The sequence below is a fragment of the Megascapheus bottae genome, chromosome 2 (genome assembly GCF_031878675.1).
Source record: "Megascapheus bottae isolate mThoBot1 chromosome 2, mThoBot2.hap1, whole genome shotgun sequence".
Lineage (NCBI taxonomy): Eukaryota > Metazoa > Chordata > Mammalia > Rodentia > Geomyidae > Megascapheus > Megascapheus bottae.
Window position 1 is genome coordinate 32,626,334 of NC_143510.1, and position 25,227 is coordinate 32,651,560.

At 41.7% G+C, this 25,227-nt stretch overlaps 1 long non-coding RNA gene across 6 annotated transcripts in view; it reads left to right on the top strand.

Annotated features, from left to right (window-relative positions):
* LOC150066653 (uncharacterized) overlaps window positions 1–25,227 on the top strand; it is a 315,401-nt gene that overhangs the window by 172,590 nt on the left and 117,584 nt on the right. The window lies entirely within an intron of this gene.

Consider the following 25,227-nt stretch of genomic DNA (forward strand, 5'->3'; position numbering starts at 1 on the left):
AAATAAAGCAAAATATAAATAAATAGAAGAAGGAAGGAAAGGAGAGAGGGAGGGAAAGAAGGAAGGATGGGAGGGAGAGAGGGAAGGAAGGAAAGATGGAGGGAAGGAAGAAGGGAAGGAGGAAGGGAGAAGGTGGGGAGAGAGAAAGAGAGAGAGAGAGAGTAGCTTAAGTTATGGGACACCTGCTTAGTAAGTACAAAACCCCGAGTTCAATCCTCCTGCTTCCAAAGGAAGAGAATAGTCATTTCATAAAATAAGCAATGTGTGCTCTTAGGGCGCATGAGTGGTCACCAAGGGGATATCACAGAGGGAAAACTAATGAACGATGCAGTCCCACTGTGCTGCTCCTGACTCAATGTCCAATGACATTTTAGCTTTAAGGACAACGGAGACTTCATCAACTGGTACAATGCCCTGGGGGCCGCCATGTCACAGAGGTGGTCTGGCGAAGGGTGTAGGTGCTTCTGCTGCAGGGAACTGCCTCCTCTCCATCCACCATAAAACAAGTGGCTTCACGATGCTCCTGAGGATTCTCCCTACTGAAAAGGGAATATCCTAAACTCCATTCATGCATTAGATTTTTCCCAGACATGTGAGAAATACCTTTAGGCTTATCGAGTATTGCAGTGTCCTGGGGCTACAGACTGCTCTCGTCCTATCTCCTGGGAATGGAAATCCTCATAAACATTCCATGTACAAAGACCAGTAACAGCCAAACCAGCATCTCTCCCCAGGTCAGCTGCTACTAGTGTTAATGACATGATCCATTTCTATTCCCAGCCATGGTCATGCAAATACAAAACCAGCCAAAGTATCATCTCCAAAGTGTGAAGGTACCTACAGATAGGAAATATATTTTATTTCTATTATCCCAGCATCATTATTCATAGCACCTAATATGATTGTAATATCAATGATAAAAGTATTTGATTGCCATGTTTTAGTAAATGTTAAGTTACTATAATGACCTTGAAATGCAATGGTTGAGGACATAGGGAGATTTCTGTCTTCCATAGTCACAAGCCCTGAGATGAACTGACTTTAAGCTGGGCACAATATCTTTCCCTCAGAAGTACCCAGAAAATAGTCATTCCGTATCCTTGTTACTTTCCTTAGTAGTTTTGAGTTTGTTTTGTTTGTGTTCACCATGCTGAGGATCAAACCCAGAGCTTTGCACATGACAAACCAATGTTCTACCACTGGCCCACATGCCCAGTCCCTTGTATACATGTTTGAGTCTCTGACTCTGGATCTAGATCACAGGAGGGAAAAGAGAGGGTATCCAAAGAATATACCCACAGACTGAAGGCCTAGAACATAAATAGCACCCATTTCTTTTTTTCAATATATTTTTTATTTTAATTAATAGAAGGGTTACATTATATTCACTAGATAGAAGGTGCATTACTTCACAGACATTGATACCCTTTCTCATGACATGGTCCCCATTTCCCTCCCCCCACCCCCAGCTTATCTTGTTTCCCCCCTTCCCTATCCTATTTCAAATAACCAATTAAGCATATATAAAATATATCAGATAACAAGGTAAAATACTGTAACAATATGAAATAACCAAGGGACAGCAAAAGAGATGAGAGATAACATAGTAAATTAAGGACAACAATCGTTCGTTTCTATAACCTGGAGGTCCTTTCATTTAGTGTCATACTATATGGCCTTATGTATCTAGGTTTTGCTCTATTGTAAATCTCTGCTAGGAGAGCCCAAGGTTTCTACTGATTATGACAAATGAGGGAAACCATTGAGCCTATGTTCCTTTGAGTCTGGCTTACTTAACAATATGATTTTTTCTAAGTCTTTCCATTTCCTTACAAATGGGGCGATGTTTTTCTTTCTGACAGCAGCATAGAATTCCCTTGTGTATAAATACCACACCTTGTTGATCCACTCATCGACTGAGGGACATTTGGGTTGGTTCCATATCTTTGCTATGGTAAATAGTGCTGCAGTGAACATCATTGTGCTAGTGGATTTAGTATGTCCTTGTTTCTGGATGACTGGGAAAATGCCAAGTAGTGGAATTAACAGCCCCCATTTCTATCAGCAAGAATCTAGTTACAGAGCCATGCCTAGTGTCTTCCTCTAAGTTCTTTCCAGATCAAAGACCACAGCCAAGTTTCTTGGACTATTTTATTAGGGAATATAGTACTAAGAAGCAGACGTGAGCAAAACTAGAACAAGGAAAGAGTGAGAGAAAACACAAACATGCTTTACTGTGTTGGCCAGCTTTTGGTATCAAGTATAACTAATTGATCTAATGAACTCAGCTTCCAAAAGGCCATGGGAAGGTTTGGAGGAAATTCTTCTACTTGTTTCCACTTTTTCCTGATAAAAGGCTCTTGGGTTCTAAATCCCCTGTGTTCTAAGATGCACATCTTACCTTCCTTTCCTCCTGCACCCATCTAACATAGCTCTGTCAGGTACCAGCCCATGGATGGAACTAATTCAATTAGGAAGTCTTCTATTTGGCTTCATGATTATTATTATTATTATTTTTTGCCAGTCCTGGGCTTGAGCTCAGGGCCTGAGCACTGTCCTTGGACTTTCTCAAGGCGAGAGCTCTACCCCTTGAGCCTCAGCACCACTTCTGGCTTTTTTCTATGTATGTGGTACCGAGGAATCGAACCCGGGTCTTCATGCATGCTAGGCAGGCACTTTAACCACTAGGCCAAACTCCCGGCCCCGCGGCTTCATGATTATTAACCTGACCCTGGCCCCAGCCCTTGGCGATCTCTTTTGACTTGCCTTTTTCATATTCATGGAATCAGACTAAACATAGCTCTGTGTGTGCCAGTACTAGGGTTTGAGCTCAAGGCCTCATGATCTCACTTAGCTTTTTTGCTCAGAGCTGGTGCTGTACCACTTATGCCACCCCCATATTGGACTTTTTGCTCATTCAAGATGGATCTCATAGACTTTTCTGCTCAGATTTACTTTGAACCATGATCTTCAGCTCTCAGCCTCTTGAGTAACTAAAGATTACAGAAATTTGCCACTAATGTTCAGAAACATAGCCATTTCATTCTGGTGCCCATTTCTTAACATATTTGATAGTCATCCATGATATTTTATGTATCCATGATACTTTATATATAAATTTCTTTTTGTTATTGTTGAGACATATTCTGTACTAAGAATCATCACAGTATGATAATCCATTCATCAGCTGAGAGACATCTGAGTTGTTTCCATCTTGGCATTCTTATGAATAATGATGCTATCAATATTCACACACATGTTTTCATATGACTAGGCTTTCATTTCTTGTGTAAACCTCACATCAATCTTTCAAGGTCTGATATTAACATCCCTAGAGTAGAGATGAAAAAAGCTGGGTCTAAGTTATGTTGAGGCACTGACTTGGTGTCAAATAGCTCCTTGAAGAGTGAATACCTAGATTTAAACCCAAGAATATCAAGTTTATAGTGATTCAGAAAAAGCACACACACCCAGATGTAAATATACACACATACATATGGATGCCTATTTTATATATACACATGTATGTATATATGCATGTGTATGTATATATGTATGTGTCTATCTTTATAGTAATACATCCATTACCCTAAATGCAATGGATCTAAGACAAATCACCTAACCCCTTTCTCCTTCTTTGGAGCAGAACAGAAATAATTCTGCATTGTAGAGCAGAGCAGGGCTCTCTAAACACACAGGTGCTTAGGAGACACTGATAGAACACACTAAGACAGTGGTTTTGATCAGTTTCATTATTTTCTGCCTCCCAAGTACCTGGAACAGTATCTTAGCTATGGAAGGCATTCATCAGTATTTCTGGAATGAAGGAAATCTAACAAAAGGCTCAGAAGGTATGAGTCAGGACACTGGCTTGCATTTAACCCCCTTCCTTGATCCATGACCCCTCTTTCAGGTGTAAGAGAAATTTTCCAGTTGCTTTCCTGGAGGTCTTTGCTTAAATCTTGACATGACTTTTCAATTTCCAGCTGTGTGGCTGCCACACCTTCCTCTTGAGCCCAGGGAGTCAAGAGTCCTTATCTCTAAGCAGTCCCATTGGACAAGCCAGGCCTAGTCCTCTAAGCTGCCTGATGTACAGATAACAGAATAGAAGAGAGAGACTTTGGAGGCAGGCTTATCTCCCAGTGTTCTGTTATGATTCTGTGGTTTACCTCATAGGCTCCAGCTCATTCTCCAAGGCTAAAGCCCCTAGAGATGCCTGTGTCAGAAGTAAGACAAGGGAAAGAAAGATGAGCTATTATTCAAGAAAAGAAGCTCCTTAGAAGGGAGTGCTCGGATAGGAAGGCAGGCAGAGAACTTTCTGTTCTGTTCCCCTCTTTACTACGAAAGTCCTATGTGCTCTCTCAGAGATTGTGAAAGCACTATGAGCCAAAAAAAAAAAAAAAGTTTAAGATTATCCCCATCCTATCATTAAAGGAGAAGCAGTTAGCATTCTGGTTGCTAACAACCATGTTTTCTAGAAGCACACTGAGGCACACACACATACCACAACGAGGTCTGCTCTTCCACAGATGCAAGCATCAGAAGCATTTTGCATATCATTAGCCATTTCTCTACCAAGTCCTTTGAAAATAGCTGTATTTTGGTTGGAAATTGACTCACTCTATTGTCAGTATACATTTCTGTTTAATTAGACAAATTATTTTTTCCAGGAAAAAACAACAACAACAACAACAACCAACTATCGTTATTAGATGATGATGAAGACAAGATGGGTTGGGCACCAGTAGCTCACGCTTGTAATCGTAGCTACTCAGGAGGCTGAGATCTGAGGATTGTGGCTCAAAGCCAGCCTGGGTATGAAAGTCTGGGAGGCTCTTATGTCCAGTTAACCACCAGAAAACCAAAAAATGGTGCTGTAACTCAAAGTGATGGAGCACTAACCTTGAGCTGAAGAGCTCAGAGACAGCACCCACCACCCAGAGTTCAAGTACCAAAAAAGGGGGAGCTTTTGGTACGGGTTTGGGGTTCGATTTCACCTTCTGAAACTTTGGGGCTATACATCCTTGGGCAAAGGACTTATTGGTGTCTTTTCTGTTAAATGAGGATTATCGTAGTGCCTACTTCATAGGTCTTTGTAAGGATCCAGATGAGATTATAGCTGTGGGCTATTGACCACTACGCTCAGTCTCTAGGAACTTCTCAGTACACATCACCAAAATAAACCCAGAAGCTGAATAAAGACAAACACAATCACGCCAACCATCCCATCACATATGTGATTCAATAGCAAGTCTATCAGACTCAGCTTTAAGCTGAGCAGCCTTCATTGCTCCACATATTCATATCATATTTTTAATGACTGCAGAGAATTTCATAAATGCAAATATGCCAGGATTCAGTACTGACCAAGAAAAAACAAACAAACACAAAAAAACCAGTTCATCCCAGCAGAACCCAAGTGCTAGGCTCTAGTCTCAGTTTCAGTCCCCCTCAAGACAGCTAGGAATAACCCTGCCTCAAAGGCTCAGGAAGGCTGAGAACTGTGTCCCAATCTCTAAATCCCAGCTGACCTGGACAGTTTCAGGGCTTCCCCTTTCACCTGAATACGCTGCTCTTGGCACACAGAAGAAGTAAAAATGGGAAACAGCCAAATTCCATAGGGCTGTTCCTGCTGACTCAGCAGGCTGGGGGCTCCTTGAGAGTTCATGGTGGCTTGGCAGGGAGGACTGCTGTGGTTCCAGCCTCCTGGGGGCCAGATGAGGGGCCGGCTTGTTTACACTGCAGCCCAGACCAAACAGCTGCAGAAACTGGAACCTTTTAATTCTGCCCTACTGCCTTAAACAAGAATTGGATCATACCACACAGAGGAACAATTTTCCTTTTCTCACCCATCGTGTGTGTGTGTGTGTGTGTGTGTGTGTGTGTCCTCTTTTTCTTTCCTTCTCCTTTTCCCTTTTCTTCCAGTCTATCAATCCCCCTCCCCCTCTTCTTCTTTTGCCTTTCTTCCAACTTATATAACCAAATACTTTGGGGAGAGTTGAAAACAGAGATAAACACTTTAGTTTCAGAGCCAGGAAGAATTTTTTTTTTCACTCTTCTTTTTGGCTAAAGGCTTCTTTGTACTTGAACAAATAGTGAAATAAATGGACTAAAGGTTGTTTTTTCTTTTTTTCTTACACAGGCAAAATGTCCATGGAAATTTCTGAGAGATGAGCCTCGGGGTGGCTCAAGGGACTATATGTGTTTTAGGAAAAGAACTGCGGGATTGGCTTTCATGATCATGCCACACCTTGTGCCTAGAGGAATGGAACTCCAAGAAAATGGAAATGGGGATGGAGTGAGGGGTGGGAGGGGAGGGGGAATTAACTCCTAGCAGTCATTCTGGCTAGTCCAGATTCTAAAGTCTTCCCAAATTAGTGAGCAAGTGCTCATTTCAATCCCTATGTAAAGTAAAAGAGACAATGTAGTTGAGAATCCAGCTCCCAACTCAACATGCTGAGTGTCTTCAAGAATGTGGCTCTAGGGCCGGGAGTTTGGCCTAGTGGTTAAAGTGCTTGCCTAGCATGCATGAAGACCGGGGTTCGATTCCTCAGAACCACATGTAGAAAAAAGCCGGAAGTGTGCTGGGGCTCAAGTGGTAGAGCTCTAGCCTTGAGAAAGTCCAAGGACAGTGCTCAGGCCCTGAGCTCAAGCCCAGGACTGGCAAAAAAAAAAAAAAAAAAAAAAAAAGAATGTGGCTCTACCTCTCCAAGCAACGGTCCACGTGGCTACCTTTCTAAGGGAGACTGTCAATAGGGACCACCTATCAAGATTGTGAATGGCCAGGCATTTCGTAGACCCTGACTCAGGCAGTTTGCAGTCATTGGTAGTAATTATTAATGATTTAGTTTGCTGTGAATCCAGCTCATCAAATTATCATCAAACCTGTGCTTTCCACAAGGAAAAGCACACATCTGTTTATCAAATGCATCCACTGGAACTGAAATGCATAATGTCTGGAATATTTTATTGCACTATCAAAACCAAACTATTGAAAGAGGAAATGGAGTTAGACTAGCATGGCTGACAGCCTTTGCAGGCTCCCAATTGTCTCTGGCCAAATATTCTCTTTTAAATGCTCATAAAAAATGTGTGTTAAGAATCGGGTTCTGCATACTAGATCTACTGCCATCTTGTTTTTGAGTCCACATTTTTCTCATTTTTAAAAACTAAAATAACATATTTTGGTCTCCCAGTTCCTTGGCTTTGCTCCCGGTCTCCGATTTCTTTCAGATTAACTGACAATGGTGGTGTTGTAATGACATCTGCAAGTTCTTTCTGCATTTTAGAATTTAATCCAACTTGAACTGGTTAACTGTCTCATTCCTTTCTTATTATCTCCTATGTGATCGTGAACTGCAGTCCTCTCATTTAACAGGTGGTTTTTGTAATATAAATATAAAACTCTCTCTATATATAAATGTTATATACATACATGTATATGCCTGTTCATGGATGAACATATCATAATATGACTAGGCAAAAATACTCACATGCAAAGACAATTGTGCATCTTGATTTGAGATAAGATTTTTTTTTTAGTATTTTTTGTGTGTAGAAACAGATACAGATGCTATTGCATAAATAAAACATGAACATATTTCCATATAATTATTTATTTCTTGACAATGTTATTTTTAACTATAGCACATATTTTCAGTGCAGTTTTATGAGATAATTTTTACTGAGCTCAGCTCCTTTGGTGAGTGTTCTGAGTTTTCAGCTGCTTGCTGTGTCAGAAATGCTGCAGTCTGTACTTTGGGAGAGGAAGCAAGTGCTTAGGAAGTAGTTCCTGAGGTCCTTATGTGAAGAACACACTCAAAGGACAAGAGAAGGTAGCTTCCAGAACCCAAGCTCTGGCCTGATTCCTCCCCTTCTCTTGTGAGAGGGGTGAGATCACCAGATCATTCCTTTCTTCAACACCTCAGTTTTCCTACCTGCTACTGGCTCAGGCTAAAGAATGGGGGCTGGAGGTGATAGACACTGAATTCTTATATACGTTGAATACAAGCAACCAAATACACATTTATATCACTCAGAGGAAGCCTCCAAATGGTAGCTATGGTTGCAAATACCAATTTTGTTATAAGGTACTGTAGGGTTTGAGGTTTATACAGTTTGAAAGTAAAGATCTTGTTAGAGACCAGTGATCCCCATAATTTGGGAATTTCCACTTAGTATTTGATGCCCCATGAATGGGGCTCACTGTGAATAACCCATGTAGGCACCCCTCTGTGGCGAGTTCAGCAATAGTGAACACATGTATTACCAAGACTCACTTGGCTATACGGAGCAGGTCAACATCACAAGGATTATGGGAAATGGAAATAGAGTAGTCATTCTCAACCACTAAGAAAAATTTCCTATGATATTGTTATTCTCCACCAGAGGACATTTGGCAATACCTATAATCTTTTTTTTTTTGGTTGCTATACTGGAGTGGAGGACATGCCACAACTGGTATTTCTAGTGGATAAAAGCCAGGCCTAGGTTGTTACTACCCATCTGACAGGCCTCTCCACCACACACCACCCCAGCAAAGTATTATTCAGCCCAAACTGTCGGTATTACTGAGTCTGAGACCCCTGGGCCTAGGGGCATAGAAAACAAACAAAATATGTTAGTAATATAATGATACAGTAGAAAATAATACAGCTGGATGTGATGGCACACTTGAACTTACAGCTACGTGGGAGACTGAGGCAAGAGGATCAAGAGTTCAAGGCTAGCCTGTACAACGCATTGAGACATTTTCCTTAAAATAAAATAGGTTCTAGTAATGTGACTCAATGGATTCGATCTCTAGTAACAAAGAAGGAGGAGGAGGAGAAAAAATAGGGGAGGGGGTAGGAGAAGAAGGAGGAGGAGGTGGAGGATAAGGATGAGGAGGAGGAGGAAGAGAAAGAGGAGGAGGAAGAGAAGGAGGAGGAGAAAGGATGGAAAAGGAAGAAAATAAAAAGAACATAGGGAAATAGGGATAGGAATCAAATAAAAGGAATTGCTCAATGTTAAATGGCCCTAAATGCAACAATAAATATTTCACTTAGCCTTGAATAACCTGGCATTTCCTTGTGGATGTGAGTCTAGGTAGGCTGCAGTTTATCAGCTACTATGACATGGTGAAAGGGGGTTACCTGAAAGGGGTACACCCTATGTGCATGGGTGTGCCTCAATTCGAGGAGCTCATGCCAGAGGAGTGGGGGGTAGAAGTGGTACATGGGTATTTTATATATTCCTGCATGTTTAGCTCATTGGGATGCTGGTTTTTTTCTGGCATTCATATAGTGTTTCTCAGGGATGAAGTTGTGCATAAATAAACATGAAATTCAGTTATGTTCAAATGATTTGCTGATATACCAATGGGACTGGAACAAATTCATGTTTTCAAAACAAAGCAATACCGCAAAACTGATGACACAGCTGATTCTAGGGACTTCTCAGCAACAATGATACTTAAAAGAGCAGCCGCCATGATTATCAAAGACTTTCAATCCATAGATTCCAAAAAACAGCAATGTTTCAGAGACAGTGTCTAGGGCCCATATATAAGCCTTTTTCACAGGCTGTTGTACTATAGTACAGATTTCTTTCTATGACCTGGCAAGTAGCCCATGCTATTTATATCAAAGTCTATTTAAAATCCTGTACCATGTTGAAATATTTATAGATAAAATTATATGATATGTGGCATTTGCTTTAAAATAATACACGTCGGGACAGTAAGTGAGCAGGCCAACCAGGAGACAAGGAGTTAGTGTCTGATCTGAGGAGCTGAGACTCTGAGGTTATCCACTACTTATGTTATGAAGAGTAAAAGAAAAGAATTAATGTGAAAATGTGTACAAGCAGTGAATTTGCAAGCAGACTCATTGTTTCTTAAAGTAATAATACCATGGTTGCTTGTTGTTCCTGTAATGAGATACCAGGCTAAAACTATGGAATAGGCCTGCAGGTATTTAAGCACAGTCACCTTTCACAAGCCACAAAGGACCATCTCTGAGGAATCAGGAACCACTGTTAGCAAACCCAGATCTCAAAAGGAGATTAACATTCAAGTCATGGCCGGTGACCAGGCAAAATACTAGACTGGCGTTTCATAGAGCTGAGTCTATAAAGTCTTGACAAGGAGGGAAGATGGAGCCAGAATCCCAGGGTTCAATGAGTGACCAGTGACACTGGACAAGTTCATCTAATCACTCTTGGGAGCTTGGTTTCTCTTTTTTTTTTTTTTTTTTTGCCAGTCCTGGGCTTGAGCTCAGGGCCTGAGCACTGTCCTTGGACTTTCTCAAGGCTAGAGCTCTACCACTTGAGCCTCAGCACCACTTCTGGCTTTTTTTCTATATGTGGTACCGAGGAATCGAACCCGGGTCTTCATGCATGCTAGGCAAGCACTTTAACCACTAGGCCAAACTCCCGGCCCCTCTTTTTTTTTTTATTGTAATTAGTAAAAGGGTTACATGATATTTGCCAGATAGAAGGTGCATTAATTCACATACATTGATACCCTTTCACATGTCTTGGTACCCATTACCCTCCCCCCCACACCCTCCACCCGTCTTGGTTTTCCCTCTTCCCTATCAAATTTCAAATAACCAAATACAAATAAATTCAATATATCAGATAACAAAGTGAGATACTATAACAATATGAGGTAACCAAGGGACAGCAAAGGAGATAAGAGACAACATAGTACATTAAGGTTTCTCTTTAAGTTTATTTGAAAACAAATGGATTCTTTGTGAAACATGTTCTAGGGGCAGGATGGTAACAAGAGGATGGATATGCAAATGGAAGGAGGAAGGGTGAACAAATGTAATCATTCTATACAAAATGTATTATGTAAAAATTGGACTATGTAATTTACAGGTGGGGATTGGATGGGGAAGAATGAAGGAGTGACATTGATTGAAGCAATATATGCCTATCCTGACTTCCAGAACTGAAACCACTGTGTACAAGTACTATGTAAAAGCAAATAAATAATGCTGGGTGCTGTGGCTCACACCTGTAATCCTAGCTACTCAGAAGGCTGAGATCTGAGGATCACAGTTCAAAGCCAGCCTGCGCACTAAAGTCTATGAGACTCTTACCTCTAATTAACCACCAGTAAACTGGAAGTAGTGCTGTGGCTCAAGGGGTAGGGTGGTAGCCTTGAGCTGAAGAGCTCAGGAACAACACCCCAGCCCAGAGTTCAAGCTCCATGACCGACCAAAAACAAAAAGAGAAAAAACAAATATTTTTTTTAAAAAAAACTTGATTTTTTTTTATAATCAGAAAGAACATGAAATTTAAAGAAGAAGCTAAATGAGTACCTGGGATATTAAAAGGAAAGATCATAACTGACATTCACAAGCTTTTAAATAATTTCAAGTCACTGTAAATGGTGACAAAAACTAGTGATTCTCCCCAAACATACACAAATAACTTCCCAGACTCTTTATCATCCATCACAGATGGATCCCAGGGTTCAAAACTTGGATTAGAAGCCTGGACTACCCTTACACCAGACACTTGAGAATAGAGACAGGTTTTATATGTCCTTCTTGCTGCGACTGCCCCATTCCAAATCTATTTGTTAAAACCTCAACTATTTCCTTTCTCCTGATGCTACCTCATTCTTCAGAGACCCAAACTTCCAGAATGCCTCTCTCAACCCACGCTTTCAACCCAAGTTTCCCCTCTGGGTTCAGAGTCACTTTTATCAGTGTTACTATTCTGGTCCTTAGGCACATGGGCTCCTTGAATGCTTATCGGTGATTCCTGGACAGTCCTCCCTCTATATCTAAAGTGTGTGGGGGTGTGGGGCTGGGTCCAGAACCACTGCAGATATGCACATTTGCAGGTGCTCAATCACTTGATATTTAATGGCTCAGGATTTACACATCCTAGCATCTATTTTAACTACCCATAGATGATGTCTGACACCTAACAGAATGGCAACACTGTGAACACAATTGCTGCACTGTTTAGGGAATAAAACAAAAAGGACCACATATATACATTTTCAGAACAGATGCAATTTTCTTTAGAATATTTTTCATCTGTGGTTGGTTGAATGTATGCAGACCCACAGATAAGGAAAGCTAGCTATATCTCTTCCTGTCTGTATGTCTGTCTGTCTCTTTCTTACTCTTTGATTCTGTCTTTGTTATCGACTGTCATGTGTCTCATATGTCTGTCTGTCTCTGTCTCTGTCTCTCTCTTGCCTAGATTATGAAATTTGTAAGTAACTCAAGAAAATGACCATTTATCTTTCATAATCGCTCTATATACCTTTAGCACTAAGGAGAAAATGAACAGACAGATATGTGATTTTATGGGACTTTTTTTTGGTTGGGGAGTCATGGGGCTTGAACTCTGGCCTGGACACTGTCTCTGAGCTCTTCAGCTCAAGGCTACCAACTTACCCTTGAGCCACAGCCCACTTCCCATTTTCTAGCGATTAATTGGAGATAAGAGACTCTTGGCTTTGTATTGCTCATGCTGGCTTTGAACCATGATCCTCATATCTCAGCCTCCTGAGTAGTTAGGATTACAGGCGTGAGCCACAGTGCTGGCTAATGATTTTATGGGATTTTAAGGTGGGTGTTCATAAAATACATATTTAACAAATGAATACCTCTTCCTTACTCCTTCTCTAGAACCTTCAGCTTAACAATCTTTGTCCTTTTTCTTTGGAACATTTATCTGTAGTAGGCCTCCTCAGCAAACTCCTACTTACGTTTTGAATCTCAAGAGTCTCCAAGGGAGGTCCACCATCTGCTATTTTATTCTTCCCTGTACTATATATTCTTCTCAATGCTGTCTAGTTCTGTCACAGCATGGGGAAGATCTGTGCTGTGCACCTGTGTGTGGTACGCTGCATGGCAGTGGCATGCTGTGGCTGATGGGACGTGGGCCATACACTAAGGATGTGGTACTCAGGTGAACAGCTTTCCTCACTTAGGCTTTTATTCTGTGTGTATCCAACCTGATTTCCCAGAATGTAATGATTAGGGTAAACTCATGTAAGAGATAGGTAGAGGGAAGGGAGCGAGGAAGGATGGATGGAAGGAAGGAAGGAAGGAAGGAAGGAAGGAAAGAAGGAAGGAAGGAAGGGAGGAAGGAAGGGAGGAAGGAAGGGAGGGAAGGAGGGAGGGAGATGGAGAGAGAGAGAGGTAGAGGGAAAGAGAAGGAGAGAGGTTTTAAGCAGTGGTCTATTGCTGTGCTTTCATCACAAAGTGTGTGAAGCAGGGTGCGTATATTCATTCAAGATCATGTGAGTACTAGATTGTCATTTGGAAAAGAGAAATGTTTTTGACAAGAATGCCTTCATATACATTTACCTTCCTAGAGAGTAGCTATGCAGGAGCGGGGCCTAAACCCCCTCTCTCATCCTCAGAGCCAGTGCTCAGGGATGACTGGCAGTAACGAGTCACACTGGACTAAGAAAACCACCCCCACCAAGCTCTCAGAATTACCTTTGCTGGTCTCTGAGTCCAGCAGTGTTTGTTTCCAGGCACAGAGGGTGAGCAGGAAGAGGAAGGAAAGGCCCCTCCCTGGTCCAGAGAGACCAGTAGCAGAATCTGTCCAGAAGTTATCCCACCCACGGTCCTTGGTTTGGGAAAGGCAAAGAACTGTATTTGCCTTTCACACCATTAACCAGTGACTCTCAGCACCTCCTCACAGTGATAAGCAGTTTCACACCACCCCTGAGAAAAACATGTGCTAACTCCACAGACCATGATGCTTTTCTAAGCCCTGGGGTTTATTTACTGAAAAAGAGGAAAAGCAAAACTTGACAACTGCACAGAGAGAGAGGGGGAAAAAAAATGGAGCCAACTCATACCTTCCAGAAAAGACAATAACAGTGGCCTAGTGTGGGAGGGCAGCAGGCTTCTGGGCCAGGAGTGGGGGGAGGTCTTTGTGTGAGGGGTGAAGGGTGTGGTAGGCTAGTGGGGTATGGCTGGGGAGGGGAACACAGGAAGGAAAAGGGAAAGGCATGGTGCTTCTACTTTTCAAGGTTGAGGAGTTGAATGGATCCAGCATGGAAATTGGCTCTAAGCATTGTTGATTCATTCTGAAGCGAATCACAAAGGGCCTGATTCCCCCCTCCTCCCACCACCAGTTTCCGCTTTAGGGATTTCCCAGGCTAAAAGGGCAGCCCAGTTTGAGTCACAGGTTTCAAGAAACTAAGAAATGATAACGTGAACCAGATCGCTGGTGCTTCTGAGGGCTGTTGTTAACCCTACGTTTACAAGAATTCCTTTTAAAAATCGCTTGTCTACAATATCTGGATTCTTGCACATCTGTTTACTCTGGCACTCCTGCCTTCCTCTCTCTATGGTGTCTTCCCACTTTGAATGTTCAAAGGCTCCACCACTCAGGATAAGGGGCAAGTTGAAATTATAATTAATTCCATTTGCTTCTTGGGAGCAGGTATAATGAAGATTAGCTCTCCTTTCTTATGGGACACAGTGCAATATTTTTTAATTGAGGGATTCCACCACAGCATCAACTTAATTTCATTTTTGTTTGGTTGAAAAAAATAAGTTGGCATGTTTATACATCCTTTTCCTTATTTCTTACACGAAGCCATTGAGATACAGATCACATCACCAAACTGTCCAGAAGAAAAGATTCAATAGAAGTGGTTCATTACTAACAAATACGTGGCAGAGGCAAGATTGGAACAATCAATAGTCTCTCTCCAAATTATGTCTTTTCATTCCCTTTATTATTTCACTCAAGGAAAGGACTTCAGAAAATGGAAAGGGAGCCAGGCATTGTTGACTCGCATCTATCATCTCCGGAAGCTGAGACCTGAGAATCTATACTACACAGGAAAGTCCATGAGATTCTGACCTTCAACTAACTAGCAAAAAGCTAGACCTGGAAGTGTGTCTCAAGTGGCAGAGTGGCAGAGCTGAGTGGGAAAAAAAAGCTAAGCAAGAGTGTAAAACCCTGAGTTCAGAGTAGCTCTGGCCCCTGTTCATCTCCCCATCAGATGCCTCTAGTCTTCAACCCACACTCGTATTTATTTCATCCTCACCCTCCTCTTCATTATGATGAGGATGAAGATGAAGATGAAGATGACTGCTCATGCTCATGATGTATACTAGCACCCTTTCTTGAATTCAGATCCTGGACACTGTCTTTTAGCTTTTCTTTCCCTCAGGGCTGGTACTTTATCACTTAAGCTACAGCTCCACTTCTAGCATTTTGGTGTTATTGGAAATAAGAATCCCTCCAATTAGTCTGCCTGGGTGAACTTTGAACCATGATCCTTAGATTTAGTCTCGCATGTGCCTAGGATTATAGGTGCCAGTGCCTGGCTTATTGTCTTATTTTGTTCATTCTTAGGAAGAAGAGGAGCAGCCATTGATAGGTCATGCTTATTTTACTTTGTTTTTATGGAGTTCTTGATTTTCGTGACCAGCAAGCGCACAGTGCTTGGCAAATGCTTGTTTCTATGAGAATGTGAGGTTCTGGAAAAAAAAAAAAAGTTCCAGGATGATCATGGCTTCTCTCCAATATCAGAATCATCTCTTCTTGCTAGGAAAAAAACTGAACCACTGGAGTCAATATAAAGGAAATAGAACAAAAGAACTGATAGAGTGAGCAAGGAGACAGAGAGAAAGAGGCGGGGGGGGGGAGGGGGGGAGACACTCAGGGGAGCAAGGGGAAGACTTGCCTCTCAAGTTCCGGAGCTATTTGACTTCCTGCTACATTCAGATCTCATGACCTTGATGCCCCCATTAAAAATATTCCTTCCATTTTACTGCTCTTATTTTCCTGAGCATTGTTTCCAGAGCTTAATGATCATCTATGAGTATCATCTTGCCAGAAACCTTGTTCAGCAACAGTTTCAAATTGATTACTCAATTTAACCACAATAGATTACAAGAAAAAAAAAAGTACAAGAGCTTCACATTTCCAAATTACCAGATCAGAGAACAACTCAAGCGTTCCTGGAGCTGAGCAGATTCTGACACTATCCTGAGGCGCTCCAATCCAGTTAGTCTTGACTATCTTGAGTAGACAGAGCTAGGAGACACTTGTAACTCTCTAACGGCACTGTCCTATGGGTATGTCTATCCCTGTCTGTCCCCTGGGCCAACACCAGGACAGCCTTTCAGTGATATTATCCAGACCCCCCATAAGCTCTGCTCACTCTCTGTAGCATTCTTGTAGTTTCTGGGGAAAGGAGAGCTGGGCTGGTTTATTCAAAACAAAACAAAACAAAAACCTCAAGGAATTTGCCTTCTCTCTAAAGACCCCATCACCTCAGCAGACTCTCCTGGGGTGGTTTCACATTCCTTGGATCCCTCAACTCTCCAGGCCTGAGTCAATGGCTAATGTCTGAGTGGAACTGAGTGAGCAAGGTAGAAGCAGCAGGTCTTGTCATTCTTATTATCAGCCCCCTTTCTAATCAGTGAAACCTAGATCTTTAGATGAACGCCCTTGGCCTGGTATCAACCAAACTTCATTCCACATAAGTTCCAGCTGATACCAGATGGAAGCAAGACCCACTGATAAGAGGTAGTTCAGCAGTCACTGGAGATGCATTTTGGAGAACAGGTAAAATCAAAAGCCAGTTCCCTGATTTATCACAACAGTGGGACAAAGGGGACTAGGTAGCCAGCAGAGGCCACTGGTGAATGTCATGGAGAGGATGTCATAGAGGGATGTGCTCTGAATGGTTGATAAAATGAATTTTGCCTTTGCCATGCAAGTTTGAGTTTCTTCCTTTTCTTTTCTTTTCTTCTTCTTTTTTTTTTTTTTTGCCAGTCCTGGGCCCTGATATCAAGGCCTGAGCACTGTCCTTGGCCTTTCTCAAGGCTAGTGTTCTACCACGTGAACCACAGCACCACTTCTGGCTTTTTTCCTATATATGTGGTACTGAGGAATCAAACTTGGGGTCTTTGTGCATGCTGGGCAAGCACTCTACCACTAGGCTAAAATTATGGCCCTTAACTTTGAGTTTTTTAAGAGGCTGTATATATATGCTGTAGGGAATCTCTAAGAAAAAAATGCTTATTATTTCCTTTTCATCAGTGTTCCCATTTCTGAAAAGTGCAAATAACCCTCCCCCTCCATATAGCCAGACATTCTAGATCAAGGTTTACCAATAGTGGCATGTCTAGAGATTTGGGTTGTGTAGATAGACCTCTATCTTGTGCACAGTAGGGCATTGAGAAGCTTTTCTTTCTGTCTTTCAGATCCTAAATTTTTCTGGTATGCCTTACATTGTCTTGAGAAGCAAAATTGATTCCAGTCATTGCTACTTGGGAAGCAAAATCAGTACAGCCAAGAAGCATAGACCTAGGTAAAGCTATTCATACTTCACATTATGCTAGGCACCAAGTGAGTACTTCATATTCTTGCTATTGTTCACCCCTTTTCCTCTTTGTTCCCTTCCAAATAACCCCAGATTTAGCATGCCATCACTTTCCATTCCAACATACCCTTGGCCAGTGCAGTGGTTCTTATCTGTAGTACCAGTTATTAAGGTAACTGAGGTAGGAGGATGGCTTGAGCCTGAGCTTGAAGTTAGATTGGGAAATTAAGAGTGGGACCCTCATCTCAATAAGAAAAAAGCACAATACTATTTCTGCAAAAGGAGTCTAACAAATACAATTACTTGGAAGTGCTTTTATTTAATCTGGGTTCATCTCTCTAAGCTGGAAGTACCATCTTTCATGGTAAAGTCCAAGTATCAGTGGATGAGAGGAGACTTTTCGGCAACTTTCCGTTCTAAGCTCTCAGGAGAGAGTCTATGCCAATGGTTGTATAACTTAATGTCTTTTCTGATATATACTAGTAACTTCTACACTTTGCTGTCTGGAATGCCAGTTCTAAGGGACATAAGTTCTAGGGATCAATAAATTTATAAACCTACCTCTCAGGCCTTCATAAAACCTTTAAGATGCTAACATATACCATGGTTATTCAAGAAAACACATGGTTTGCCGCTTCTCTTAATCTTATTTTTGTAACACTAGATTTCACATACCATGGGTCAGCACATTAATATCAAAGAGCCAATGCTAGATTTTCACCTGTTTTATCTGAATGAACTCACTAATTCAACACATTTGTCTCTGGTGAGGGACATATGGTGGTAAGGTGAGTCAGTGTGACAGAAACACCAAGTTCTGAAGCCTAAATAGTTCACTGCCTGGCTTCCAAAAGAGTCAGCTTGTTGACTCCAGGACAGGCTGAATGGTCAATGGAACCCACAGTAGGAAACACTGGCTCTTACAGTGTTAATGTTAGAAAGCAGTTTTTAAAGATATCCAGTCCACTTGTCATTGGGTGGTTCCACAAGGACCAGAATTACAATGGTGAAAAAAGAACCTACTCCTGAAACACCCCTTTCTATTCTAACATTTCTACAAGCTACCAGAACCTTCTAGAAATGTCTTCGCACAGGCTTTCATTTCCTTCCATCTCCACTAACTTCTAGCCGTGGAGTGAATTGAAACAGGATGGTAGAGTACAAAAGTTTAAAAAAAAAAAAAAAAAGAAAAACAACCCAACTAACCAACCTGGTCAACAATAACAACAACAACAATCCCAATACCTTTTCTATTCCTTGCTGTAAAATTCCTTTAGAAACTTCTTTTGGCTTCTTTGAGGCTGGGTGAACCTCATCCTTGCCTAGGACTCCTTGTGTACTGTTTCTGTGTTTGTGAATTCTCCAGATTTCTGAAGTTGAGTGTTGTATATAGACATTGGATAAAGTCCGATAAGCCCAAGGCTCCATCCCAGTAATCTATAGTCACTTAGTCTCATAGTCTACCATTTTCTTATCTGTAGGAAGGGTATGATAATAACACCTACCTAGGAATGATAGTTCTCTGAGGCTTATGTGAGATAACACAGGTGGGAAGGCTGGCTCACAGTAAAAGTGCTCAAACTCTCTGAGAAGGAAGCAGGTGAGACTGTAACTCCACTGGATGGTAAACTTCCCCATGGGAAGAACCAAAACACTAAGTTATCTTCCTTTTGGAATCTCTGATGCCTCTAACACAATAAATACATACATATATATATATATGCAAATATAAAAAAGATTTATTAAAGACATGATTAAAGACCAAAGAGGGCAGATAAAACTGTGGTCAAGAGCCATGAGACAGAAAGATCATCTGCTTAGTTTCAAATCCCTTTACCACCTGTGGCTTTGTGTGTGGTCTGGAAGATATGAACTGGACTTAACTTCTCTCTGCTGTAGCTTCCTCCATGATCAAGAGCTCCTCCTAGGGTGCTTCTGAATTTCAAATAAAACAGTTCAGGCAGAGAACTTAGCACATGCCAATAAAAGCTCAATAAAGACCATCATGAGCATTATTCATAGTGTTTCCTTGGCCTAGGACATATGTTGCCTGGATAAGAGTCATTGTCTGGAAAAGATGTCTTTCTCTGCTCCTCTGAAAGTCATGTCTGGTTTTGTCTACTTCTTATCCTCTCATTCCCTGAGAAACAGATAGCCAAGGGAACAGCCTGAAATTTGGGACTAACTTAGCAGAACTCTAGGCAGACCCACCATGGAATTATACACATAGTAAATCCTGTGGATACACTAAGCTGTACACAGCTAACATTTTCCTCAATGTACAAGCCAGACCACCCCTCTTTCTCTCTCTGTTTGTAACATGTTCAGGACAGACTTAAACTCCTAAACAAGGCAGCAATGGTATGCAAGAGAGATGAAGGAATGCCTGGTGTCCAAACCAAATCTAAGAGAAACCATAAATACCACTGTTTCCAGACATCAATATTGATCTTCAGAAAGTTCTTGCTACTATTAAACCCAACTCTTGAATCCTTCAGAGACATTCCCATCCTTATTTCCCTGTCACTTGAGACATGTGGCCAAACCTAGAATCTTCTCTCCCAGCTGCATCTAAAGAGGTCAAGTTAGTTGCATAGTAAATGTCAACCTCAGTACTTTATGAGCTAGTTATAGTCGAGGCCGTAGGTCAGACCATGGACACCCAAAATTCTCAATGGGGGCACCATCTCAAAGAATCCCATCAATGCGCATATATTTACAGTAAAGAGTTCTAGGAAACAAAGGCTCAGGTTGCCTTGAGATCATGTAATATGTCATTTGTCCACAAAGAGGACCAGGAGTTAATACCTGATAAAATAAACAGAGAGCTGATGAATTCACAGAAAGTCTATAGAGGAAGGGAACACCCAGTCCCTCTTTATTTACAAATTGGTGCTGGCAAAAGGACCAGCACATGTAAAGACCTAGTGGCAGGAGACTACAGGGCATGCCAGATCAGAAGGACTAGAAGGAACTCTGAACCAAAAGCAGATATAAAGTGAAGCTGGCAAAGAGAGGAAGGTCAGACCATTGGGTCACACAGCAAATATGGTCTTTGTGGTAAGAACAAAGGGAGGCCATTAGAAACTACATTTGGCCAAGAACAGAAAGGGATTAGTTAGAAGTCTGTACCAGGCAGTATGACAAGAGATGGTGGTAATGAGTTGGGCTGTGAAGATAGAGCTATGTGGCTGACGGATCTGAGCTATGCAACTAAGATGAGAAGTCAGTACTTGATGTGCAACCCAGAAATGCATTCCACCATGAAATCATGGAATATACAGACATTCTAAGAGAGAAGGTTATATTCAGTCTGCCTGGGCAATTTGAATGGCACTTATAAAACCATACTGCCACATTAGAAGCTTAGCTTAAACACTGGGTCAGAAGAAAGGTGGTTCAAATTGCAGCTCTGTTCTCTGCTCACAGATGACTGGCAGTCATCTTCCTTCTGACCTCCAGTCTTCTCATCAGAGCAGTGGAAAGTGAGAAACCCTGCCTCATAGAGAGATTGTAGGGTTACAAGGAGATGCACTTCATATGAAATGTTGTTCTTGTACAACCTGTATAGTATTGGACGATACTATCTTTATTGATGAAATACTTGTAGGAAGAAACCAAGAGGAAGAAGAAGGGTGAGTTCTGAAGGATGGGAAAAATTGCCTTCCATCTCCACTGTTAACAGAACTAAAAAAAAAGGAAAAAAAAACTTCAACAGTATCTATTGTATATGAATCAAAATAACAGAGCAACTTCAAAAAGCAGCAAACAGGGTGATGTGTTTCTAAGTCTTGGGGATCACAGAAAGAAATAACATTGTATACAGTCAGTGATCTGCTAGGATCTTCCACATTCTGTCTGGTTAAATTTTATGTAATATTTCTGGTCATGATTCACCAAAATGACTTCCTGACCTCAGGGTTTGACCTGCACTTGCAAAAGTCCAGGTTAGGGAGCTCACATGAAGTCTTTCCAAGAAGCCTTCTGGGAAGACGCTCATTGCCCAGAGATGGTTCCCAGACTTATCTTTCTTTGGCTCTCTTTATGGAGGCTGGGTCTCCCTGTGAATTCCTCACTCTTCCTTCCTCCCTACCCTTCTCACTCTCTTCCTGGCTTTACATCCAGGACACTTTAAGAAAAAGAAAGGTTACTAATCATATGGGGGAACAGAAAATCTGAGAAATCTAAAATATTAGTTACTTTATACTACAGAAAGCAAGATAAATAAGTGAAATTTGCTTTTAGAACAATTCAAGCTGGGTGTTGGTGGCTCATGGCTGTAATTCTAGCTGCTCAGGAGGCTGATGCCTGAGGATTGCAGTTTGAAGCCAGCCTGGCATGAAAGTCCATGAGATTCCAATCTCTGTTAAGGAAAAGCTAGAAGTGGTGCTGTTGATAAATGGTAGAGTCCTAGCCTTGAGGACAAAGAGGCTCAGGGACAGTGCCTAGGTCCTGAGTTCAAGCCCCAGGACCAGCAAAAGAAAGAAACAAACAACATAGTTAAAAACCCATTTTTAAATCTAATCTATTCAAATTAATCTAAGCTGGCTGGGCAGGTGATGGCTCTCTATTGTTTACAAGGAAGTTAGGGTATTTCCAGACTCCCTAGACCCTGAAGCTGGGCAAAGCTCCAGTGTGGAGCCACAGGCTCTGGAAACAAACATAGGGCTTAATCTAACCTTGGTCCTGGGCAGTGAAACTTCCTTAGTGATAGAACAAGACTGCCCAAAAAGTGGCAGAGCAGGTGTCCTGGCTCACCTTTCTGATGTAACACCTTTGTATTACCCTTGTGATGTGCAGGTACAAAGAAAGCTACACAGAAGACTAGAAGTGAGTGGATCTTGCTGCTGCTTGGGTGTGGATGGTTAAAATGGGTAGAGCTGAGAAACAAACTCACCAGGTTTATGTAGTCCTGAGAACTATAATGGTTGAAGCAGAGAGCACTAGAAACCAGACAGTGCCAATGTTTGAAATGCCTCTATCCCTTACTAGCTGTTTGAGTATGAATATATCTCTTTTCTTCTTTTCCCTCACTGGGAAATGAAATTAATAATAATACCCACAGACTAAGGCTGCCAGAAACATTAATGAAACAAATCGCTCAGTAGAAACCCAGGCAGATCTTAAGTCCTTAATAAACATGAGCCAGAGTTATTAGTTTTAACACTCAGTATAGCATCCTAGAGGGGGACAAAATGGGCAGTCATCTAAAGCAGCTTTTCCTCCACCAGGCCAAAGGGACATAGTTTCCTAGTGAGAGAATGCTCATAAGTGAGAGCCTGCTGGCTCCCAGAATAGAGATTTTTATCTGGGAGTCTTTGTGTTAAGCTAATAAGCGAGGTGCTGCGTGGCCGGGGGTCATGCATTTGCATTGCAGACACTGGCAGTTGGCTCCTGGACCTTAGCTTTGAAGACAGTTGCTTCTGACATCAGGGCATCAGGCGTCTGCCCATGGAGACCTCCCAGGCTGGATCCTGCAGCCTGAGCTCTGGTAGATCCTCTCTGGAGGCCTCAGGCATCTGCTCATCCTTCCTGTCTTTTGGTTCCAACCAGAGTGACAGTCCTACTGGCTCTGGGAACCCACCTGTTTTGGTCTTTCCCTTTCCTCAGTACTACAGTGGAATCTTAGCCTCTCTCCCAGGGCCAAGAGTTTGCAGAACACACTGGTTCATAGTTTGCTAAAGAAATAAGGGAAATTTGCTTGGAGAATGTAGTTTAAAGTCATTTTTGAAATCCAATGTGGATTATTTTTTTTTTTTACTCTGAGTACAAATCTAGCTTACCTGCTCAGTAGTCATGGTTAGCTAGGGGATTTTGATGACTTAGTACCAAAATGATGATGATGATGATGATGATGATGATGATGATGATGACAGATTCCATTAATTTTTATATCAGTTACATCTCATGGTGGTAGAGTATATTGGTTAGGTAAACATGTGGTTTCCTTTGACATTCTGGCTCCTAGGGCCACTGCCCTGATCCAATTACTAGAAAACACAGGCTTGAATACACACACTACCTACAACTGGGTTTTCTAGAGCAGCAGGGCAGAATAGAGAGGAAGAAATAAATCTGCAGGGAGCCCCTCCCCTCTTCTGAGCAATTCAGAGGAGAGTGGGTTCTCTCCTTTAGAGTATCTGCCCAAAGCCTGCTACAGAACTGCCACTGGTCAGAACTGCAGCTTGCATACTAGGGCTGGCCTGCCTGTCGTCTGAAGTAGGACAAGCAGGAAAAACATAGAGGAAAGTTCCACAGCACATTGCTCCCTCTCTCTGTATCTTTGAATCCTCTCCCTCCCATAACTTAAGACTAGAAGCAGGAGTTTCTCTTGGGGCTTACTGTGTGTTTGCCCCAAGTGGGGGTTCAGGGCTCAGATTGTCTTCAAGGCTAGGCTTCAAGCATGAAAAGAAAACCTCAGCAAACACAGGTTCATCATGGCCCTGGATTGCTGGTTTTCTTTTCCAAATCACTTGGATATCTTGCTTTCTAGAATCCTTTTTATCCTAAGGTTCTGGGAGAAATGGAGCTAAGTGTGCTTATTCCTTCTTAACGAAAAGAGAATCCACAGGAAACAGCTTTTCAGTGTCTGGCATTACAACCTGCATTACACTTGATCACCTACAAATAGCATACACAGAAACTTAAGCTCTGATTAGAATACCATATTCCCAGAACATGCCACATATGAACTGTATTCCCATTCTTACTCTGGGAATGGAACAGAACTGCTTTTCATATTGAGGCAAGGAAGAAGAGGATTTAAATGTTCAACCTTGAGAATGATTGAAGTACGTGTGTGTATGTGTGTGTGTGTGTGTGTGTGTGTGACACATACACACACATATCTGTAATTTAAGCACCTATTCATCAACATTATAGTCTCAGACATTAAGTGTTTAGTTAGGTAAAGTATACTACTTCCATGTTTGCAGACTATAGTTCTGCAAACAACAGGCTAGATAGGACATCTATGGGTTTTATTTCTAGGGAATCCCTGGTTTTTCTATAATAGCACCATGTACCCTTTTATGATAGACAATAGACTTAAAACTAGGTCGTTAGGGTACATTGTAGAGAAGTTTGTCTCAATTAATTTCCCAGTGAAGTTTCTATTGTTTAATCAAAATGGAGGTGATCCATACTTCCAAAAATGACTCTCGTGCCAGTCACGGCTTTGTGTCCAGATGTGCTTTCACACACAGAGCTGATACCGCACAGATAAGAGTGCGCTACATTCCAGAAACTATTATGAAATAATTTTGTAGTTGAGAAGAACATCTAAAAATAAGATGGGAATTTATTGGAAATGATAATGCAGATATTTGCATAGTAAGATGTACTGCACAAAACACTTTTATACAGTGTGTGATTCATTTCTACTGTTATCTATTAAGTGGCTGTATTATCACTATACTAGATACTACCATCATTCATAACTTGTAAGTTGCTCTAGGTGCATTCTCCTTTAACCATACCATTTATACTATCTGAGTACACTGAGTAGACACAGTGGTGTGTGTGTGTGTGTGTGTGTGTGTGTGCGCGCGCGCGTGCGCGCACACATATGTGCATGTATCAGTACTGGACTTAAACTAAGGGCCTATGGCCCTGGGTTGGATGTCATTACAGCTATCACTCATTCTCCTAAATCCTACCTCTACCTCAGCTTTTCAGGGTCTCAGAACTCAGCTTCCTGAGGAGCTGAGATTACAGGTGTAAGCCACCAGCACCTGGACAGTCCTTAATTTCTTAAAACAATATACTTTAAGATGCTTTTGATTTCATGAACACTGAAACTACACACACACACACACACAGGGGTCATAAGTACAGTGAGCAGAGACATGACCTTTAAAATAAGTCATACCTGATTTCAAATCCTTGAAACAGATTTAAATGTCAAC